The 20,409-nt window shown below is 41.6% G+C and overlaps 1 protein-coding gene across 2 annotated transcripts in view; it reads right to left on the bottom strand.

Moving 5' to 3' along the window:
• Positions 1-20,409, bottom strand: part of DUSP29 (dual specificity phosphatase 29) — a 53,890-nt gene that overhangs the window by 23,960 nt on the left and 9,521 nt on the right. The window contains exon 1 of one of the 2 annotated variants that reach the window (XM_042018628.1): positions 4,029-4,374. The exons of the other annotated variant lie outside the window; for it this stretch is intronic. The gene's annotated coding sequence lies outside the window, so the exon portion shown is untranslated. Of the gene's footprint in view, positions 1-4,028; positions 4,375-20,409 lie in introns of those variants that run through there. 2 annotated transcript variants of the gene reach the window in all.

Below are 20,409 nucleotides of genomic sequence, written 5' to 3'. Positions count from 1 at the left end.
GAACAAGGATGATAAAAATCCAGTCATCTGCATTTTTATACCCTAATCTTGCTCTTCATAAATAAGACCAAAGTGCATGTTATCTAATAAATTTTATTTGTTAATCACTTGGATGGCTGGAATATTTGTCCCCCTTGGGTTATATGTATATAAATGAAAATATTGTTAGAGATTTCACAAAATGGTAATTCAGAATAATGGAGACTTAATCCTCTTTTCATTAGTGAGCCACTTCAGGACATACACTGTGGTAAATTACACTGCATTTTAAGTCATTCTCAAGTGCTGTGCACTAGAAAAAAAAACATTAAACTAGTTTTGCATTGATAGAAGTAATTGTGTGGCTAATTTGGATAAGCAGCATGCATTAGGAACAGCAAAGGAATCTCTTCTTTATGTTCACTATCTACTCTACAGCTGCCAGATGGAATTTCTTATACAGCTCTTTAGCTTTTTTTATTTTCTTTTTAACAAAGCAGGGAGGAAGGAAAGAAAGTGCAAGGGGGTGGAAAAAAGGAAAATCTGCCAGTCTATCTGCTGTTTAATTCAGAGCATGAACACAGTCTAGTGGCTGGAGCACTAATATAGCAGTGAAAGATTTGCCTTCTGCACTATGTTTGGAGTCCCTTGAACTACTCAAATTAACCCAAAATTTCCAGTAAAGCCCTGTGAAGTCATAGAACATAGTGGCCCATTTTCAAATCTTTCGATTGAAGGGATGTCTAATCCCACCACAAGATTTGTAGGGGTAAAATAATGCTTTTGGAAATGTCAGTCATTAGCTCTACGGTTTGGTAATCCCACAGATGGGGGAGGAAAACTGAGCTTTCTATCTAGAGGTGAACATCCGAGCCTCGGTGGAGCTGTTACATTTCTAATGCTGGTTTGCCACGTGTAGTGGAAGTTTCTGAGTACTTTGAGACTGAAAGCTATAAGTCATTAGCTACATAACAAAATACTATGTTTCTTAATTTTTTTGGCTCAACGTGCTGTGCAAGCCCTAGTGCTGTGTATAAAGATGCCAAACAATTTGGCAAGATTTATGCCTGGGAGTTAAGATCCAAGTCAGCTGTAGAGACTTAAAAAGAAAAAAAACAGGCATGCACAGACAAGGACAGCATTTGCCTTTGTCCTGTGCAAGGGCCTATATATCCTTTCCTTTTCTGCACCCCTCCCTGGCACAGGGGGTTCCTCCACCACTGCTGTTGTCCCAACCATACGTACTCTGGCTGCCAACCTGTAGCTGTGTTTGAGTGCCTGAAGCTTCAGCTCCTCAATAAAGTTGGAGCCTAGTGGCATTGGTACAAATACGCAATGAGAGAGGCTAAACAAGTAAAAAGTGGGAAGAAAATGGAGAGAAGACAATTCTCCTTACTCTTTCCTTCAGAAGTATTAGCTGTTCTGTCAGGCTGAGCACAGGGCTTCCTTGCCTTAATGCCCACTTCAGTCCTTATTTATATAGCAGAATAGTTTAAATTCTTTGCCACCCATGTTTCCTGCTCTTGAAAGTTCTCCTAGCTCCTATGACATTGATCACTTGTGCTAGTGGTGCTTCTGATGCTGGCTTTATTAAATTTAATTTGGTGTGCACAAGTGTACTTGGTTTTGTACTCAGAGTTGTCTAAAAGCTACTTCTCCTTGAAAATACCAGGCAATCACAAATTTATCTGGTTTAGCTGGGAAGCAAAAGTTTTCAGCATTTAGCAAACACCTAAATATACAACCTGTTTGTAAATGTGGAGGCAGATTTTAATCTTATTCCTCTTCTGATGCTTTCAGATTTTGCTTCCTACCTGTTTCCTCATGTCAGGTCTGTAAAAGGAGTGGAGTCATGGTATCATCAGAAGTTTTTTCCAAAGATGCCAAGGGAAGGAAAGAAAACCACCTATCAGCACTGAGCCTTTCATGAGGAGTCTACAAGAGTAATGACATATCTACTAGGCCTTATACCCATCTCAGTGCAGTAGGAGATAAACACAGTGCCCTTGAAATTAGTTGGGGGTTTGACCCTCAAAACTGGAGACTGAAGTAGTTAATCTACTGCCAAGAACACTATATTCAGCAGAAGAACAAAAATGTGCAAAAAACCCCTGTAATTTTGATTGAGAAATCATTTTTGTGCATGAAGAGCTTGTTACTAAGAAATTACTCCCATTTTCTTTTCTGATGTTGGATAGAGGGCTGAGTTATTTGAATGTTTTATTTATCAGGCAGAATTCAACATGTTGAAGTTGCTGGACTTCTATCTTCCAGGGAGTAAAAACTGAGACCTTCTTGCCTTCCAGACAACTGCAAAACTAAAGGTTTTATTTTTATTTACTTCATTCTTTCAGTTTAATAACCACCTTAGATAAGAACTTCACAGAGGAACAACGTTTGTAACAAGTGTGTACAAGAGGGAGGGAACCAAGAGAAGGTAAGGATGGAGAATACCAGTCCTACACTTTCAAAAAATGTGCAAAAGACTCGAATCTAGTTTAGTAACTATCTTCAAGTAAGCACTTGCTCAGTGCTGAAGGCAGACAAAAATCAGATCTAATGACTGAGAGTCTTCAGAAAGAGTGAGGGAAGATCTACTCAGCAAGTTCTTGAATTTTTAAGAAATGTTCTGTTCTTCCATTTCCAGCCCACATGCCAGATGCATACCTCCCTTCAGGGTGAAAAAGTACTTGCCCTTTTTGAGTATGACTAAGCAGAGTGCTGTTTTATAAACTGGAAAGTTCTTGCAGAAGCCAATGCACATGTCTGGAGCAGTGTTTGCACTTAGGAGGAGGGTAAACAGTGCTTTGGTTTCTAAGCTTTTTGTAACTCAAAGTACATCAGTTGAGCTGAGAGCTGGTCAGCTGCAGTAACAAAAGCTTGCTTTGTCAGATGATTTCATGAAATGAATTGAAAATGGTGCTCCCTGACATGCCACCCCGTGCTGTTTTGCTCAGACTCCAAAGGCTGGCAGCAGCCATGAAGAGCTGCGTGCTTCCCCTGTAACCTCACACTTGCTGCACCCCAGGGTACTGCAATGAGCTGTGGCGCTGCAAAGGTTCCTTGGGTGGGGTTGTGTCTTGCTTTGTTTGGTTGGGGTTTTTTCCCTAACACTAGGCAAAAAAGGTTAATTTTTTACAAATACTTCTTGTGATGGAGAAGTCTTTAAAAAAATATTTCTCTAAAAGATCCCTCAAAGAATTTAGCAAATTTCAAAACTGGATTCCTCAGGTACCTGAAGGATACTTAAGCAAAAAGTACAATCCTGTGTTCCCTATTCCTGTCCTAGTCTTCATCAAAATTCATTTACTTCAGTTTCTTTATTTTACCCCTGCGTTCTTATGCTTAAAGCATTCATGGACTGTAAAATAGTTCATCTATTGCAGTCATCTTTAAACAGCTTAAAACCAGAATAATTGTAGCCTCTGTGCAATTATTTCCCAGACCCTCCTGCTGTGAATATTCAAAACTAACCAGTTATTTCAGCGAATTTCTAAGCCACATATGACTTTTTAAAAACTTACTTTTGCCCTCATTCTTTATTGTTGACTGGACTGGTTAATTGAAAACAGATTAAGCTGAGATTTTATTAAATATTATGAGAGTGTCCAAAGAAACTTAAAACACAGCATCATCTGAGAGAATTTTAATTCAATTGGAAAAGCTAGATTTGACTGGAGGGTGGAACAATTATTGAAGAATAGGCAAAATATTTTGGGACAGATGTTACAAATCTTAAAAAATTGCATTTTCATTCGTAACTTTTAAATTGAAATTATCTCCAAGATAGTTACACTTTCGGCACCTAATTTCCTAATTTATAAAGTGATTTCTGTAACACGACAAATTGGTTTTCTAAAGTTATACATTATACTTTCAAAACCTTTTTGACTCTGTAATAATTTTTTTTCTCTGCAACAAGCTTATGAAATTAATAGTTACCTTGGCAAGTTTTCCAGTTCTCAGTCCTCTCCCCGCTTTACTAAATAGGTTATAAAAGGAAGAAAAAAGGAGCAGAAGTAGAGGAAATGTATATTGCTTAGCCTTACCTGTAAGCTTAGGTGGGTGCTGTAGGTAACTGGGTCTTGTGAAGTGTGGCAGAACGACAAAAGAAACCTTACTAACTTTGCAGCTAGAGTCTATTTTTAGAGGAGGATTTGCTGACTCTGACCTTGAGTGCTACCCACTCCAAATGACGATCTTTACATCTGCTGGTAAAACTATTCCCTGATGTGACCTGAAACATTAAACCTGGCAGTTTAGTTACCTAGTCTTGGTACGACTAAGATAACATGATGCCTGCATGTTGACTATAATAAAACAAACTTCATCTTTGATGTTGTCCCCTTGTCAAGGCCGGTGCTATGTTTGCTGCTGCATGTGGGTGAGGAGCACTGCACTGCTGTTTCCTGTCATGCTATACACAAGTGATTTGGCACTGGCACAACAATGGGCAATGGGAGAGGTAGCATCCTGACAAGGTCCTTTTCTCTTGTATGTGCACCACCCGAAAACCATGTTCCCCTACCTCTTGTCTTGCCTTTCTCCAACACTTTCAGTACCTATCTGACTTACAAAATGCCCTTCCTTGCTGAGAGACCGACGTGCTGCTCAGCACTGCTCAGTTCTGGTAACATGAACACAGCTCACCAAAAAGAGGCAGAGGTGCACCCTCCAACCTTTCAAAAATTCTCTACTTCCCTAAAGAGCTCCATGCCTTCCTGCTGAAGAAAGCCTAAAACTTTCCCTGGTAAGTCACAGCCAGGTTCATTGAAGATCAAAGGTGGGTCCCCCAGTGTCAGAGTCACAGCTCTTCCACTCCAGTACTTTGTCTGCTGTGAATGGTGACCTTCATGGCCATGGGGCTGAAGGGCTCAGGGATCACACATGAGAGCTGGTACACGACATCCTCTGCATGGGCATTTGTTCTGCAGCAAACCTTGCCTCAGAGCTGCAACTCACATAACAGCATTAGGAGGAGGAGATTTTGGTGCTGCTGGAGTTAGGCTTGCAATGACCTAAGATCTAGCTGTCATGTGAGCATTGATATTTCTTAAGAGAAATTCTTCAGATCTGTTGCCTTCTGCCTGGGAGTGGAAAAAAGAGGCAAAAAGACCAGTCAGGGCAAGAATGTGGTACTGGAAGTAGCCCTTTGGTCTCTGGACCTCTTTCCTCCTGTTGAGTTGACCATACTGGGAATGATCTATCTGAGCAGACCTGCATGCACTGCTTGCCTATCTTTCTGGCTCACAGTGCTCTCTACTGTCACACCAGTGCCTGCAAAAAGCAGGCATCTATTGATGGAGACCTATTGTGGAATCTTTTTCATGTCTTGCAAGAGCAGAAACAGTCTTCTGTGACTGCAAATACCTGTGCCCTACCAAAGATTCAAGTGGCCTGAGCTTTTTTTCCAAAGTATCCAAGTCCCACAGTAGTTGCCATTAATTTTCAGTGGGACACAAATTCCTGACTCTGTCAGTTATTTTTAATGTTGCTTTAAATCCTTTCAATCGCCTTTGTCATCCCGTCTGTTTAAAAGATAAAAGTTCATCCCAGAAGGACCAGGGCCAGACTTGGTCATGGCCTGTGGCTAATGCTGCAGTACAGATGTGGAGTAATAAACAGTTTCAGTTCAAGTTCTGGGCAGTGGATCTGCTGCTGTTTCATGCTAACAGCATCACTCCAGCCAAGTTTCTGCATTACAGAGCAGCCAAGCTCCTCCCTGCCAATTACTCAGATAGTCACTCTTAAAATGAGAAAGAGCTTGGATGCTAGAAACCTGCTGTGCTTTCTAAGTTATATTGTAAGGTTGTTGTGCAAATTAATTCTTTACTGATAACAGAGAAACTTTGTGGAGGAGGAGATACAGACCTCATATAACAGAAACTCGCAGCAGTTTCTTTATCCCTGCAGGTGACCTGGTATAGGTAACATGGGTAAGATGATCCAGCAGACTGGCAGTGCTGGTGAGAGGAGGCTGCTCTGTGAGGGATGGGCAGTGGTCTGTTGCTTGTCTTTGACCAAGGTTGTTTTTCTGATGTCAGATCAATAGCATTACAGTGTTTTGTGATATTGTTATTTTCAGGAAGGCATGTGAAAAAAGTATTTTTCTGTCTGAATGGCTGTCAAAACAGTATGAGCCCTTGTTCCCTTCTCTCTGTAGGGTCCTGAGAACATGTGCAGAAGATCACTCACCTCCTGGAAAAGTCACAGAATGGGTAAGATTGGAAGAACCACAGTGGGTCATCTGGTCCAACCTCCCTGCTCAGGGTCATCTCAGAGCACATTGCACAGGATTGTGTCCAATTTTTGAGACTAGTTGTTTGTGTTTCCATTAGTTTTGTTTTTGTTAACTAAAAAATCGTAGCTGCTGAGATGTTTCGACAGTGGCCAATGACTTGGAGTGCTTTGAGCCTGGACACATAGAAAACACAGGAGGAAGGCTCTTATTTTGGAAGAGGTAAGGACCTGTCTTCTGGAAAGTTGGATTGTTACCTTGAACTCCTAAAAACGGATGTGTGCCGTGTTATTGGTGATTTCTGAAAATCTTGGCCAAACTGATGGTGGTGGTGCTTCGAAATGCAGATCACTCCCCATTCCTGGAGCCTTGCCTGCATCCAGCATGTTCGTGTTCCATGTGCAGATCCCTGCTGCCGGGGGTCAGCTCCCAAGGGCAGTCACCCACTGGCCACAGGTGCCACTGACACTTTCTGTGGAACAAGAGTATGGAACTGTGGGAAGGATGAAAACTAAAGTCCCATCCAGAGGGAAGGGTAGGGAAGAGGATAAAAAAAAAGAAAAAGCTGCTTTTTTTTCCCCTAAAAAAAATCTTAGAAGGAATGAGTCTCTTCAACAAAGAGAAGGAAAAGGGAAAGAAATTGTAGATTTCTGGCCAGACCACACTAGAGCTATAGTTGGAAAAATCTGACACACTAAGACTTCAAATTTTTATGTTCGTTTAAAGAAAAAGCTTTGAATAAAGTTCTGCTTTAGTAGACTTCCCTCCCCCATTCCAACCTGGTAAACTGGAAGATTTCCTCTTCGTTACAAAATATGCTCTTATTTGGAAAAGCTGGGTTTTTAACAATTTCATGGGAAGAATAAGTATATAATTATATAAGATTGTCCTAATGGACATTTGCAGCTGTACTGAGATGCTAACAGCATGCAGAAACCATTATGTTTCCAGTTGTTTGGCAAAAGTTAAGAAACCTTATATATATATATATATTTAAAGTTAACTGTAAAGTAAATCCAGATGGTTCTGTCTCACACAGACAAGCAGTCTTCAAACTAGACATATAGTTGTAGCCTGGCTATAACTTGTTTTGATTACTGCAGATAGGCAGAAATGCTTTAAATGACTGCACCCTCCTCACAAAATGCTGCGTGGCCTTGATTCTTGCTGAAGTCAACTGGCATTTATACAGCACTACATAAAACTTGTCTGACAATACCTTGCGTGCAGGAGTATCTCGCTGGGCGTTACTCGTTTAATTTCTCTTTGTACTGAAGTATTGCTTAATGGCCCCCATCGGGGTTAGGGCTCTGCTGAGACAGGCACTGCAGACCCATAAAACAAAAATGACAATTGCTGCCCTAAGTAACCTACTGTTTGAGCCTGGGTTTGTGCTTCCCTCTTCATCTCCCAGCTACAGATTGCCAGAAAATATTGGTTATATGCTTATTTTTGATTGATGTATTCAGAGTTTTATTTGATTCTTTAATAAGCGCTGTCTGTTGTGTTCATTACTTCATTTCAGCCAGACGTCAGTAGTGTTGCTGCTATCAGCAGGGGAATCAGAATTATGTTGACTTGTGAGGCCATTCTGCAAATCAAATCAAAGGGGCAGCTTTGCTTCACAGAGCAAGGATTTCAGTGTCTGAATGTTTTAAGCTGACACATTAAGGATCATTTCTGAAAGTCTGAAAATAGGAGAAACTGAAAGGTCCATCAGAAATTATAGATTCGTGGTATGTCACTTTTTTATGTTTTGTGGTTTTCTTTTTTCACTCAGTAAGCAAATGCTCTTGTAGATAAAGGCTGGTGTTGTTTGTCCAAGTCATGTAACAAGTAGACATACTGTTTTATGAGCTTCTTAGGCATTATTGCCAAGAGGGTAATTTGGATTTGACCTGATACGAGTCAGATTTACTGACCGGTGCATCTCTTGCTATGTCTGTGACAGGGCTAATAGCCCAGCATAGTGGCTGTGTTTGTAAGAGAGTATGTGGGTTCCTAAGCAAGTTCCCTGGGGGTTAGGAAGGAAGGACCCCAGTCCCGAACACGGCTCCCTGGGCTTGTGGGGTGAGGCTGGGGCCAGGGCTCTGAAAGGCATTTTGTTCACTGTTCTGCTTTTTCTCTCACTGTCAGCAGAAAAAATGTTCTGGGAGATTTGTGTTGAAATGGAGTATAGATCCCAAGGCATAGTAATGTGGAAAATAAGGATGAGGTTTTTCTTGTAACCTCCCCTTACCAAAGAATACTGGGAACAGGGAGAGCCTGGGGCCCCAAACTGCTGACTCCCCTGTTGCTCAGACAGTGCTAACAGAAAGCCCTGCAAGCAGAGCACCTACCAGAGGAATCCTATGCAGTGAGAGTACCCACTGAGTACCTCATTCTGTGCTGTGCAGGGCATCCCAATGTGCTCATGAGGCCCAAAAATGGGGCATCTCCAATTGGTTAGTGTTTAAACTGACCACTAAAGAAAATGGCATTGCCAAAATTCAAGGTGGTTTTGTCCCTAATTTACCACAGCAACACACACAGAATTGCACCAAATTCTCTTGACAAGAGAATTGGGAAACTGCCACAGTCTGTTTCTACTCTTGCTATTCATGGGGATAAGAAGCTTTTTTTCTTCTGCTTCTCTGTATCATTAATAACGTATTGCTGTAGAGGTTCCAGAAATGTGTGGTCCAACCTATTTCCTAAGCATAGCACACCAAAAAAAATAAACAAAAATAGTAGATACTTAGTATGTAACTCTGATCAGAAAAATTGTCCAGACATGCTGTGAGCATGTTTCAGGTCAGAGTAATCTCATGGTATATGGAGTGCCAAATCTAGACTTATATAGAGCTGGGAGCCAGAAACTGGATTGATGTTTGGAGTCCACTTGGTACAGGCTTCTGGCTTGCTGGTAGGGCAAATGGGGAAACACCAGAGTTGCCGTACTGGTGCCATTGGTCTGGCGTCTGTTCCACTGACTGTGGTCAGTAACAAACCCCTTAAAGGAAACTGCATGAAATCTGTGCTCTTCACTTACAGGATAAATTTTCGGCCCTAGAGAAAATCTGTTTACTCTTCCCACTCCACCTCCTTAGATAAAGCTTGGCTGAAAGCCTGAATTTTTACATCTTTTCCAAAACTATTTATTTTTTTCCAATGTAAATTGTCTCTGGTGGTGGTTTTTCTTATTTATGTGACTATATGATATTCTCTTCAACTCTTTTATGCTCTTTGCCTCCAAGTGTTCTGATAATGAGTTGGACAGACTAAATAATGATGACAACTACAACACTAACTGGTTTGAAATATGTCCCCTTTTCATTCTTCCTTAGCAAGCTTGGGGGAAGTTTGCCCAGCCACTGCTCAGGTGCAGCTGTTCTGCTATACTTGGAACATCTGGTCCTGTGGTACCATATGGCTATGACCTACCGTCCTTCTAGAAGTAATCAAGTGCACTTCATATCATAAAACCCCACAACAGCAAAACAATGCCTCATAATCCACCAGGAATGCTCCACACCACCTCAGGGCAAGTGCCTTTTAGTGACTTTTTGCTCTGAGTTTGATCAGGTTCCAGACTATTTTAAGCTGAGAACACCATAAACGCTGGAAATTAGGTACTCCATTTCAGGAAAAATGCAAAATCCAGACTGAGTAGATCTGCAAAACAGAAATAGAGTTGTTACATTATGAGAGAGATAGCAAGGCTGCCTTAATAGATGGCATTCAAGTACAGCTGCTTATGGTTCTTAACTGGTGTTGGTCCACAAAATGCATACTTAGAAAGGAAATTGGGGAGAGCTAACACATGCCTGGGGGCTTTGAAGTTGTTATTATCATCCACATGCATAAGAACGGGAGATCCTCTCTAGTCCAGCAAGTACTGAGAAATGAATGAGTTTGGCGCATACATCAAAGGTCTTCACTTGTAATTTGCTTAAGAGATTAAAAATGAAATATGAGGGAATTATTGAGGAAGAGCAAGCTGCTGTTTTTTTCTCCCTTGCAGCAGGAAAGAACAATTGAGCATCTATTCTGACTGAAAGTGATTACTAAAATGCTTTCTGACAACCTGGAGCAAAACAGCAGTTGCATCAGTTTCACTGACATCAAATAAGCTTTTGATTTACTGAGACCCAACTGGACCTGTCCAGTGCCAAGGATTGTCTTTGAGAAGCAAACAAACTTGATAAAGCTCTTTTTTTGCAGAGCCACAATCTCTAAAGCAATGCATTGCCAGACCATGAAATGTGCTCTGCATTTCAGCTACCAGAAATGTTCTTTTTCAGAAATAAACTAAAACCTAGTGACAAACACCTGAAGCTTGCTACTTTTCCCATTCCTGTCAAATGTGATTTTGCTAAGGTTCTTGAGTCTGAGTAACCATTAGGGAGGGAGACGGTGGTGTCAAGTTATTAAGTCATGGCCAGATTAGGAGATATGGAAGCCTGATAACAACCGTGGTCTTCTGGGAAAAAACTGACTGTGAAAGCTTTGGAGGTAGAAGGAGGAGACAAGTGGCTCCCTGGACCAGCTTCCAGCAGGATTACAGAGCGTAGGAAACTCTTATTTTTGGGATTTGAGGAAACACTCTGATGAATTTTTGAAAAGAATCCAGATATATTGGCACAGGTCTAGATCATGTAAGTCTTCCCATTCCACATCCTTTTCTGTGGCCGAGTCAGAGATGTTGTGGAAGGACTTGTTGCCCCTGAATCAAGATCACATACCTTTTAAATAGAGCCTGGCCTTTTTTGGAACTGATACAGGAATTGATGGATATTAGTCTATAACATGACCCAAAATGCAAGATGCTGACTACAGATAATTTCCATGTTTACTTTGATAATTTCCTTGACAGCATAAAATTTGTAAGTTTGTTGACTTTATATCTATCTATCATGTGCTTTAACACCTTTTCTCCCCTTCACCACACAAACTCTTATTGAGTGGTCTTGGTCCACATCATCATCTTTAGGTTGCAATTTTACCTGCCCTTCTATGTTCTGAAGTGGGTGGTCCTTAAAAAAATTTTGTCTGTTACTTTGTTGTCTCTTGAGCAGAATATCACCAGTTCAGCTCATTTATTGTTTTTATATCACAGAGGCATAAGGCAGTAGTAATAAAAATGAGAGTAGGTTTCCCAGTCACAATTAATCAACTACATTTATGAGCATTGCTGCTCTTAATTTTTCTGCTGTGTTAAAATAGTCCCTTGTTAACACAGCCAGTCTCTCCCATATCTTTTGACCCATACACATAAACGCATGCTGAAAATTTTAAGGCAAGTTATTAGCTTGACCCACTGCTTTTCCAGTAAGACTCCAAAGCACCTGCATTTCTGCAAGTGTCCTTTCAACACACCTTATTCCAGCTGTTACAAATGCTGATTTCAATATAAATTATGGATTCAGTCCTCTGCATTTTCCTGACTTACAGACAGTGAAGTGACAACCAATTATTTTAAAAGAACATGAATGTAGAGGATTTTCACTTGAATGAAAATGACCTCCAAGCCACCGCAGACCTGAGAACATAGCCCAGAAAGGAGCATGGAAAGAGGCATCAGGAGATGCTTTGCTGCCAGAAAGGGAGTGCCAGGGGACAGGTCTGGTCATCACTTACTTAAGAAGTAAAACCATGGGAAAACTGGCTGGATGGTCAGTGAGATGATTTTAAAAAAAATCTTTGGAGGAAAAGAGGACTTGGAGCTGAGATGCAGACATTAAGTTTTTGAAAAAAATGAGTTATCAAGAGGAGTTGCTGCCTAATGCAATTATAGCTCATTTGCTATCAGAAAAGTCATATGTATAAACAGTGCATAAAATTATTGCCAAGCATATTTTTGAAATGTCTTGAAATGTTTAGTGCCATGAATAAGCCTGGTTTTAGAGAAAGAGAACTACACGGCATGCCAGGGATAAATACAGGTTTTACCTATTGACTTGTCTCTTTAAAGAGAGAGGAAGAGAGCAGGTGGAGGGGGGGAAGACCAAAAGGAATAAAAACTTGAAAGTAGAATACCTCAAATAGTGTTTCCTTGGAAACAAAAAGGAAGATTACATCACAGGGTTCAAGCCTATAAATAGAAACCTAGCAGTGCAGATATAGAAGAAACTCTTGTTCCTAGAGAGAAAATGTAGAAATGAAGATGACCGCCCTTTAGACACTGCTGTCACAATGCAGTCAGGACAACTCGATCTTGAGGACCAGCAGTAAATTTAGCTGATGGTACATGACAGTCTTCTCTCAATTAGCTGTAGCAGTCAGCTCAGGGAACTGGTTCAGCTGGTGAGAAGAGGTACAATTTTCAGGCTGCTATAAATACCGTCAGTGTCTCTAGAGCCCTGCTATGCTGCTGTGGCAGAAATTACTAAAAGTCTTCAGCCTGAACTCTAAATCCTTTGGGCAGCCATGACAGGACAGTGAAAGCATCAAGTCTATATTAATGGTTGTAAGGAACAACCTGGGCACAGCATCTCTGTGCTCTGGTGGGAGTTCAGGCCTTTGGACAAGATGAGCTGCGACTCATGGGAGTGACTCAGGGTTCTGTCCTCCTGTGTTCCCCACTATGCCCTGCCCGCTTCTCCTGTCTCTCTCTCTTGATCCTGCTGCATTTATGTGACTGTCATTTGTGTGCTAAGGGCCGTGGGGCTGAGCAGGAGCACCTGAGGAGGCTCTCAAGGCAGGCACAGAGGGGTGGCTTGGCATACACACTGGGTGCCTGCCCATACTGTGAGCTCGTGGTCCCAGCAGTGTTGGGGGCCAAGTTCTTGCATCCTGCTAGCGTGAACTGTGATTGCGAGTGTTTTCTGTTTCTGAGTTATGTTTCCTGATGCTGTGGAATATTTATACCATTAGTTACTAAACCAAATAATGATGTTTTCATTGTTACAGATGAGTTCCTTTGGACTATGCAGTGGTTCATCTTACAACCTTTACTTTTTAGTGACATGAAACTTTTTCTCTGCTTTTGCAGCTGAACACTCATCTGAGTGTGTAAATACAACACTGCTAAAAGGATAGCTCCAAAATTGGGCAATTCATGCATCTTATGGGCTAATGTAGCTAAATCTGCCATCCAAAGGCTAAAGCCTTGAATAAATCGTATTAGTGTATAGTCTCTCCATATGTTTAAAAAAAAAATCGATTTGCTATGGCTCTGTTACGAAACAATCCCCTTCAAATTGAAACACAGATTTGTTCCATCAGTTTGTATGTGATAACCCAGGGCCTGGTCAAATTTCTGCTTTCTGGTGGGAATCATCTTGGTTTGAATAGGGATCTTAGTGTGATCAACAGCTCACAGAGGGTTGCTACTTCCCAGAGCTGACCAAGCAGGGATTGGAGGCACTGGTAAATGAAAAGATTTCTTAAATGTCCCAATGTCATGGGTGTTGATGATTCTGTAATATATATGTATGTATACATCCTTCCCTGGCACTGCTCATTATAAGGCATAGCCAAGTCAATGAAACAGCATATGCTCCCAGCTGCTTTAGCTCTAGGACATGGTGTGCCAGGTGGCAGGACTCTACTCTTGTAGGCTTTTTTCCATGTCTTGTAACATGGTACATACTCCTAAATCTACCAGAGAAACTCAGCTTTCCTTGACACGGGAAGAGGAGGAGGAGGAATCTAAGTTTATTGTGCTTGTCAAAAAAATAATGAAAACTATGAACTTTAAGACAAAGAATAAAATCCCATGCTTTATAAAGACATTCTCACAATGGGAAAGGGAGTATATGTGTGTGATACAAGAGTTCTAAACATCTGGGGCTCACAGAAATACAGTTCTTGCTTATGTAGCTACAGGTAGATGCATGTGTCTGAGTCTAGCTGTGATTCTGGATCCAAGACTGCTATTGCCGTTATAAATTTTTAAGATCCCAGATCTGTAAATATCTAGTGCTAAGGGAAATCTGGATAGGATTTGAACCTTGTAGTTTGTGTCAATCTTCAGTTTAATCTTGTGTTTTAATTTGAAAGAACTGTAAGGGATTTGGCATACTTCTTTTCATGGGAAGAGTGGTTTGAGTGGGGAGGGGATGCTGATGGTGCTTTCTTTGACTTGCTTGGGTTTGCTGCTGTAATCATTCATCTCTGAATCATTGTGCCTGCAGAGTTTGCTTTTTTCTTTTAAAAATTTCAGTTCTACACTGTAAGTTGATATTCTGTGGCACAATGTTCTGCCAGTATAATCACAGAGTTCCAGAAGTGCTCTTCCAATACATTGCATGGGACAACTACTAGGATATATAGGTTTTCTAGGATTTTTTTTCCCAAGTAGCCCAAAATTAATTTCTTTATTTTTTAGCAGACCAGCCTTTACTGGCAGGCAAGCATTTCTGAGCATTGGGATGACTGGATGACCAGCCTGAGAAAGATGTATTAGTATTTGTCTGTTAAAATGCTTTTGGGTGGCTGGCCAGTCATTCTGGTATGGCACTGGTACTTGACATCTAACCAAAAGGAAGTGGGATAGCAGAGATGCTGGTAAGTTGACATATGTCTGGTGTGAAGCAGGCTGGATTAGAAACTGGAGGACTTGCTGGAGGTTAATAGTATGGTAAAACCAGTGCATAACCACACGGAGGTGTAATGGAGTATAAACTAATTTTTTTTTTCTTCCAAAAACTGACAGTAGGAAAAGACAGGTGAATTGAAGAATGGTGTGAATTGACAGAAAACAATTTTGGTTGTAAAATCTTAAATACTTCTTTGTGTTACTGACTTCTCCCAAGAACTCCCTACCTCCCTGAAGAGCCACATCCTGCTATTCTGCTTCATCAGATGAGCTGTTTAAATTAAAAGCACTCTGAGACTAACATGCATGCCAGAACTCTTTGCCTTGGTACAGTTTTCATTTCTTGTTATATTATGTCTCCTTTGATTAATACAAGTATGTAGGAAATGAAAAAGATGGTCACTGATTTTTAATCAGTTGTGTATTCTAGTCAGGTATCAGCTAATTACACACAGACAATTAACAGTTTCATCTGAGAAATATGTTGCTTAGCCTTCAACTGTGCAGGGTGTGCAAGGCTGGGACTTCCCTGGGACAGCCGAGGAGGAGGAGAGCAATCTCCCCTGGCCTGTGACAGTATTTGGTCCCAGGATCCAGGAGCTGGGGCGCAGCTTCTCCCTGTGGCCAAGTGCTGCCTGGCTGAAGCGGCTGGCTCTTCTTCACCAGTGTAGATTTTCCTTCTGCAAAACTCTTGGCTAGGGTACATCTTCTGGTTATTATTTCTTTAAAGCATCTTGTTGTTGGCCATTATAGATTGAGCCCTTTAGTAATGTTTTCTGCATGGGTGACTTGGCCAAGTCACATGTACTGGTACCTCTAAGCATGGCCATAGCCACAAAAATTGTGCAGCTTTTTGGTAGTTACACATACACACACAGAGGATTGGAAATGCAAGTCAGTGAATAGAACAAAAAATAAATTTAATTTTCCAAATATTCCTAGTTTGAATAGTCTCTGATAAAATGTTTCTCCCTCTAGTGAGAATAGCGAAGAAAATTGTCTTTGAGTCCAGCCCTGGGATCCTGCTGTGTCTCTCTTGTGAATGAGCAATGAAAAGTGGCCATTCATTGCTGAATGATTATTTTTCCCCTTCAATGGAGTGTGGGGGGAGAAACCCTCCAAAATCCAAGTCTTCTATGACTTCTATGAGTCCAGCAGACTAAAAGCACCAGGAAACCTCTGGAGGGAAGTAAAAAGTTATGAATGGAGAATAAAATACTGGTGCAGAGCAAAAGGGCTGTTGTATATAAAGAGCAGATGGGAAAATGTTGAGTTTCAAGTTTAAAAGACAAGGATCTGAATCTCATTCAGCTGAGTAGGGGAAGTGGTTTGGGTTTCCTTTCCTTGGAGGTTGGCTCCATTTGATGAATTGTCGAGATGTGCCATAAATGTTTAAGATTTATAGGAGAGACTCTGAGTAATACTAATGAATAGCTAAAAATAGATATGATAGGAAAATATAAACTGACAAACAGATCATCCAGCATAACAATAACTTCATAATCATGCAACTGTTGCCAACTGAAGATGGGAGACATGGCTTGAAAATGAGCTTTTGTTTTTCACATCTGAAAGTTAAAGGAGTCAGAGTGGAAACAGATGTTCTTGAAAACAATGTGTCAGAATAACTCTAGTAACAGCCAATTGTCGCTAGAGATGAGCAAATAATTCCTTGCTTACTCTTCACCGGCTGATGGTTTTCCAATGGTGGGTGGGGTTTTTGTAAAGAACTGATTTATTTATTTATTCATTGCAAGCAACCTAAATGATGTTGGTGCAAAAGTTTTCAGTGTCTCACTTCTTACAGTTCTGTGCTTCTTGGGAATTTTTGTCAAAGAGCTGTTGATCTTCCAAAAGCAATCCTAAGGGCTTTAATGGATCATTTTGGTTGTAAATGTTTGTGAATATTTCATTTTTGATATTTGATATTAGATGGATTGATGAATTATAATTGTTATTGAATTAGGAGGAATTAGATACTTTGTTTTCATAGAAAGGGGTTTGTAGAACAGCAACTGTCAGAAGTGTTTTACACTGTGAATAACCACAGGAGTAGATCTTGTCTACTACAACAGCAGAATTATTGAGCTTTCATTTTTAGCGTCTGTCTGCTGAACACCTACAGAAGAGAAATATTCAAGTCAATGGCTGATGTGTGGACAGACAGAAGCATCAAAGATCCTTTGTGCTGCTATGAACTTTGTCTGTGCTGGGTGTCTCCTTAATGTGCTGGAAGATCTTTGTAGTCATAAGGATTACTGGCAACAACCAGTCTGCAGCAACTGCGGGACCCTATTCCTTGACAAGTAACATTTTGTGTGAGGGGAGGCTCAGCCCATCAACCATTCTGAATCCCAGTCTTGCTTTTGAGTTTGATATTTAAGAACTGATGTTTTTATCAGCTGGCTGGACTTGCTGTGCAGATTTTCTATTTGTACTATTGTGAAAATATTTTTATTTGCAATGGTATTTCCACTGGGAGATGCCTTTGTCTTCAGAGTAACTTCCCTGAGAGTGGTTTCAAAAGTTAATCTGTGGAGAATACTACATCTTGTTTTGCAGTATTCAGATGCCTCTTTACAAAGTAAAGTAAAAGATGTTATTCATTTTCAGGTACTATTATTACCCTGACTTGCCACCACCTTGTTGTCTGAAAAGTGGGTGGAGCTCAAAGATGGGAAGTTGTCATGGGCTTCACTTTAACTTAGTAATCAAATGAGAAAACACTAGATAAGACATGATATGGCAACATCACAGAAGCTGCTTTGTGGCAGGGTAGAGAATGGCTACTGGCAGAGGAGGAAAGAAAAGGACAGTTTTTTAGAGAAGGAAAATGGGAAAAGTTTGCTTGAACAGCTGGGGTTGTTGAGCATCAAGATAATGGAAGGATGTTATGGAGGCAGAAGCAGACGGAGGAGAGACAGAGCCAGATCCTCAGCTAACATTGCTGGTATTTTTAGGAGTGCTTCCTGAGAGTGCTTTCTGTATATAAACAGTCGAGGTTCCAGGAGGCAGTGGTGAGGGGGAGCAATGTAACTCAATGATACTTGTACTGCAAATAGTACATTGCAAAGAGCAAATTGTTTGACTTTATTAAACTGCAGCCTCCTGCAACAGAACAAGGGTCTAGTTTCTAAGCAAAATAATTGTTGCCTAAAGAAAACTTATATGTTGGAAGTCCCATAGGCCCTAGATTCCTGTTTGACTTGGCTTCAGGAGCTGCACATACTGTTTGAACCTTAGACTATGAAGTAAATTTGCAAAGCACAAGCTGTTTTGAAGCCCCTTTCCACAGTAACACATAGCCTTGTTATCAGAAAAATACAGGGCAAAAGACAATGGGAGGAGGATCAAGTCTGGCAAGTGGGGTTGACAGCGCTTTGCAATTCTGGTGAGGCTGGCAGGAGCTGGGCAGATCTGGTCTAGGCATCAGGGCTATGCAGGAGAATGTTGCCTGGTCTTGGTGGGCAGTGCCAAGGTTAAAGCAGAATTGGAGCCATGGGCTAACTTGGAACAGGGCAGTGTAATGCAGAACCAGGGTCTGTCCCAAGACCGCTTCCCTCCACCCTTGTTTACAGGCATGGGGGGTTATTTAGGGCGCTGTACTTGAAGAGTGGTCCTGTGTGTGCTGGAAGCAAAAACTACAGATGAAGATGCTCCCATAGGAGGGCCATCCTTGCTGCAGCAACTCCAAAGCTACCTGTGCAAGGAGGAATGAATCAATGCACCTGAGAGAAAGGCTGACGCTCTTAGCTACACATGGTGAGTACCTGGACAGTATCTTGGCTGGCATTTCTTTCCATGGGAAACCTGTCCTTGGCACCATCTCTTTGCATGAAACTTGTTGAAAATTTCTGTCCTCTCTTCCCTTGGCTCCTTGCACAGCAGATTTATGGTCTCATTTTCTTTTTACAAATAAAACCCTAAGTGCAAATCCAAAGGATAAATAACACAGTGCAGACATGCCCATGGTAATATTCTCTGTATCACTGCTGAAAGTCTGAGAGGAAAAGATGGTGAAGGCAAGATATCTCATGTGAGAAAACTCCCCTCATGCTTTCTGCCAGTTCTGAAGGTTGGAGAGTAATCCTGTTGTGCTTTTCCCCAAACATCTTGCTGCAGCTTAGGCAAACTTCAGGTATCTTGTCTGCAAAAAGGGGCTGAGGCACCCATCCTCCTTGGCAGGGTTTTTGTGGGGGAGGTATACCAGGTCCACCACAGTGCTCAAGGTTTCTCCTTCATAAGGACAGAATGGACAGGTGTTCTTAAATAAACCTCAGCATTTGCTCTGCACCGGGTAAAGGTGTTCATGGAAACGGTAGTGGTGTCACTGCCACTCTGCCCATTAATATCTCTGCTGTTCCGATTGTTTCCACCCTGCCTGCAGCCTCAAGTGACGTGGCTTGGGCAGAAAATATTCAACCAGGGTACTGGGCAAGTGCCACAGAGGCACCAAACCTGCAGGGCTTCTTTCAGCTGACTCAGTGGCACTGAAATGGACAGCTGCAGCCAGGACTAAACACCTCATGTTAGCAAGAGTGGCTATCAGGGAAGGGAGTTATTCCTGATTTCTTGGGCTGAGCTGGTGGTTTACAACTCTGGATCTTGAAATTATACCACAATATACACCTGGAACCACCCCAATATTGTTTTCATTCTGCCTTGATTTCAGCTGCAATTTTAAGAGGCTTTTATTTAAGTAAGCACAGGGGCAGGACACGTGGGTCAGAGGTTAGGGCTTAATTGTCATCAATACAGAGCCTACCCCTGTGCCCCTGCCAGGCCACCTCCATGGTGCTGCAGCTCTCACAGAGAGGGGAGCTAATGGTGGGTTTAGGAACATTGTCTCCTGAAGAGTGGAGAACCTGGAAGGAGATCGGGGGACCTGCCTCTCACAGGGTCTTCTCTCACAGTCTGAACTTCACAGCAAGGCAAAGCACTCAAAGTAGTTCAGGCACTTCTAGAAAGGGATTTTTTTTTGGTCCTGGGATTGGATATTTACTTTTTTTTCTTTGGGTCAGTGTTTCTGACCTCTTGTTTCTTATTGTTGAGTTTTTTCCCATGTCGAAGAGGAAGCTTCTACTATACACCTGTAATGGTGGCAAGAGCCAGAAGCCCTGCTCTGCCCCTGTCCTAGCTTACCTGGCAGGCTGCAGCTCCAGATAGATTTATTGATCCCAGCTGCAAGTCATGGATGGCAGGGAAATCTATGGCCTGCCCTGGCTGGCTAAAATAGTCACACAATGGCCAACAGGCCTCAGCTGGGGTAACTTTAGGCTCAGTCAATCCCTCAAGTTGTTCATTTTAAGTTCTGCCCTACAACTGCATATGTTTCCAGATGAACAACTCACTGGAAATTATGACCTGTCCTGATGGGCTCAATGCATGGAGATTTTTGACTATTGTGTTTCATATACCTCTTGTGCTTTAATATAATGCTTGGCACGGCCTGAGTTACAGAGGCTTGAAGGGAGTGGTTAGTAAGGCAACTGAAAATACCACTCACAAAACAGCTTCAGCATGGTCTGCAATAAAAAAGAATCCCCAGACAGACCAAGGTGGAAGAGACCCAAGTGCCAAGAGTGGTTCAGTCACCATGCTCACCGAAATCTAATCTCCTTGCTGTGGCAGGCAATAAGAGGCCTGTGAAAACTATAACCTCACTGATTTT

The sequence above is a fragment of the Corvus kubaryi genome, unplaced genomic scaffold (assembly GCF_017639235.1).
Source record: "Corvus kubaryi isolate FWS band 111438036 unplaced genomic scaffold, C.kubaryi_AGA036_p1.0 138, whole genome shotgun sequence".
Lineage (NCBI taxonomy): Eukaryota > Metazoa > Chordata > Aves > Passeriformes > Corvidae > Corvus > Corvus kubaryi.
The sequence above is the reverse complement of the archived record's forward strand: the minus strand, read 5'-3'. Positions and strand labels throughout refer to the sequence as shown.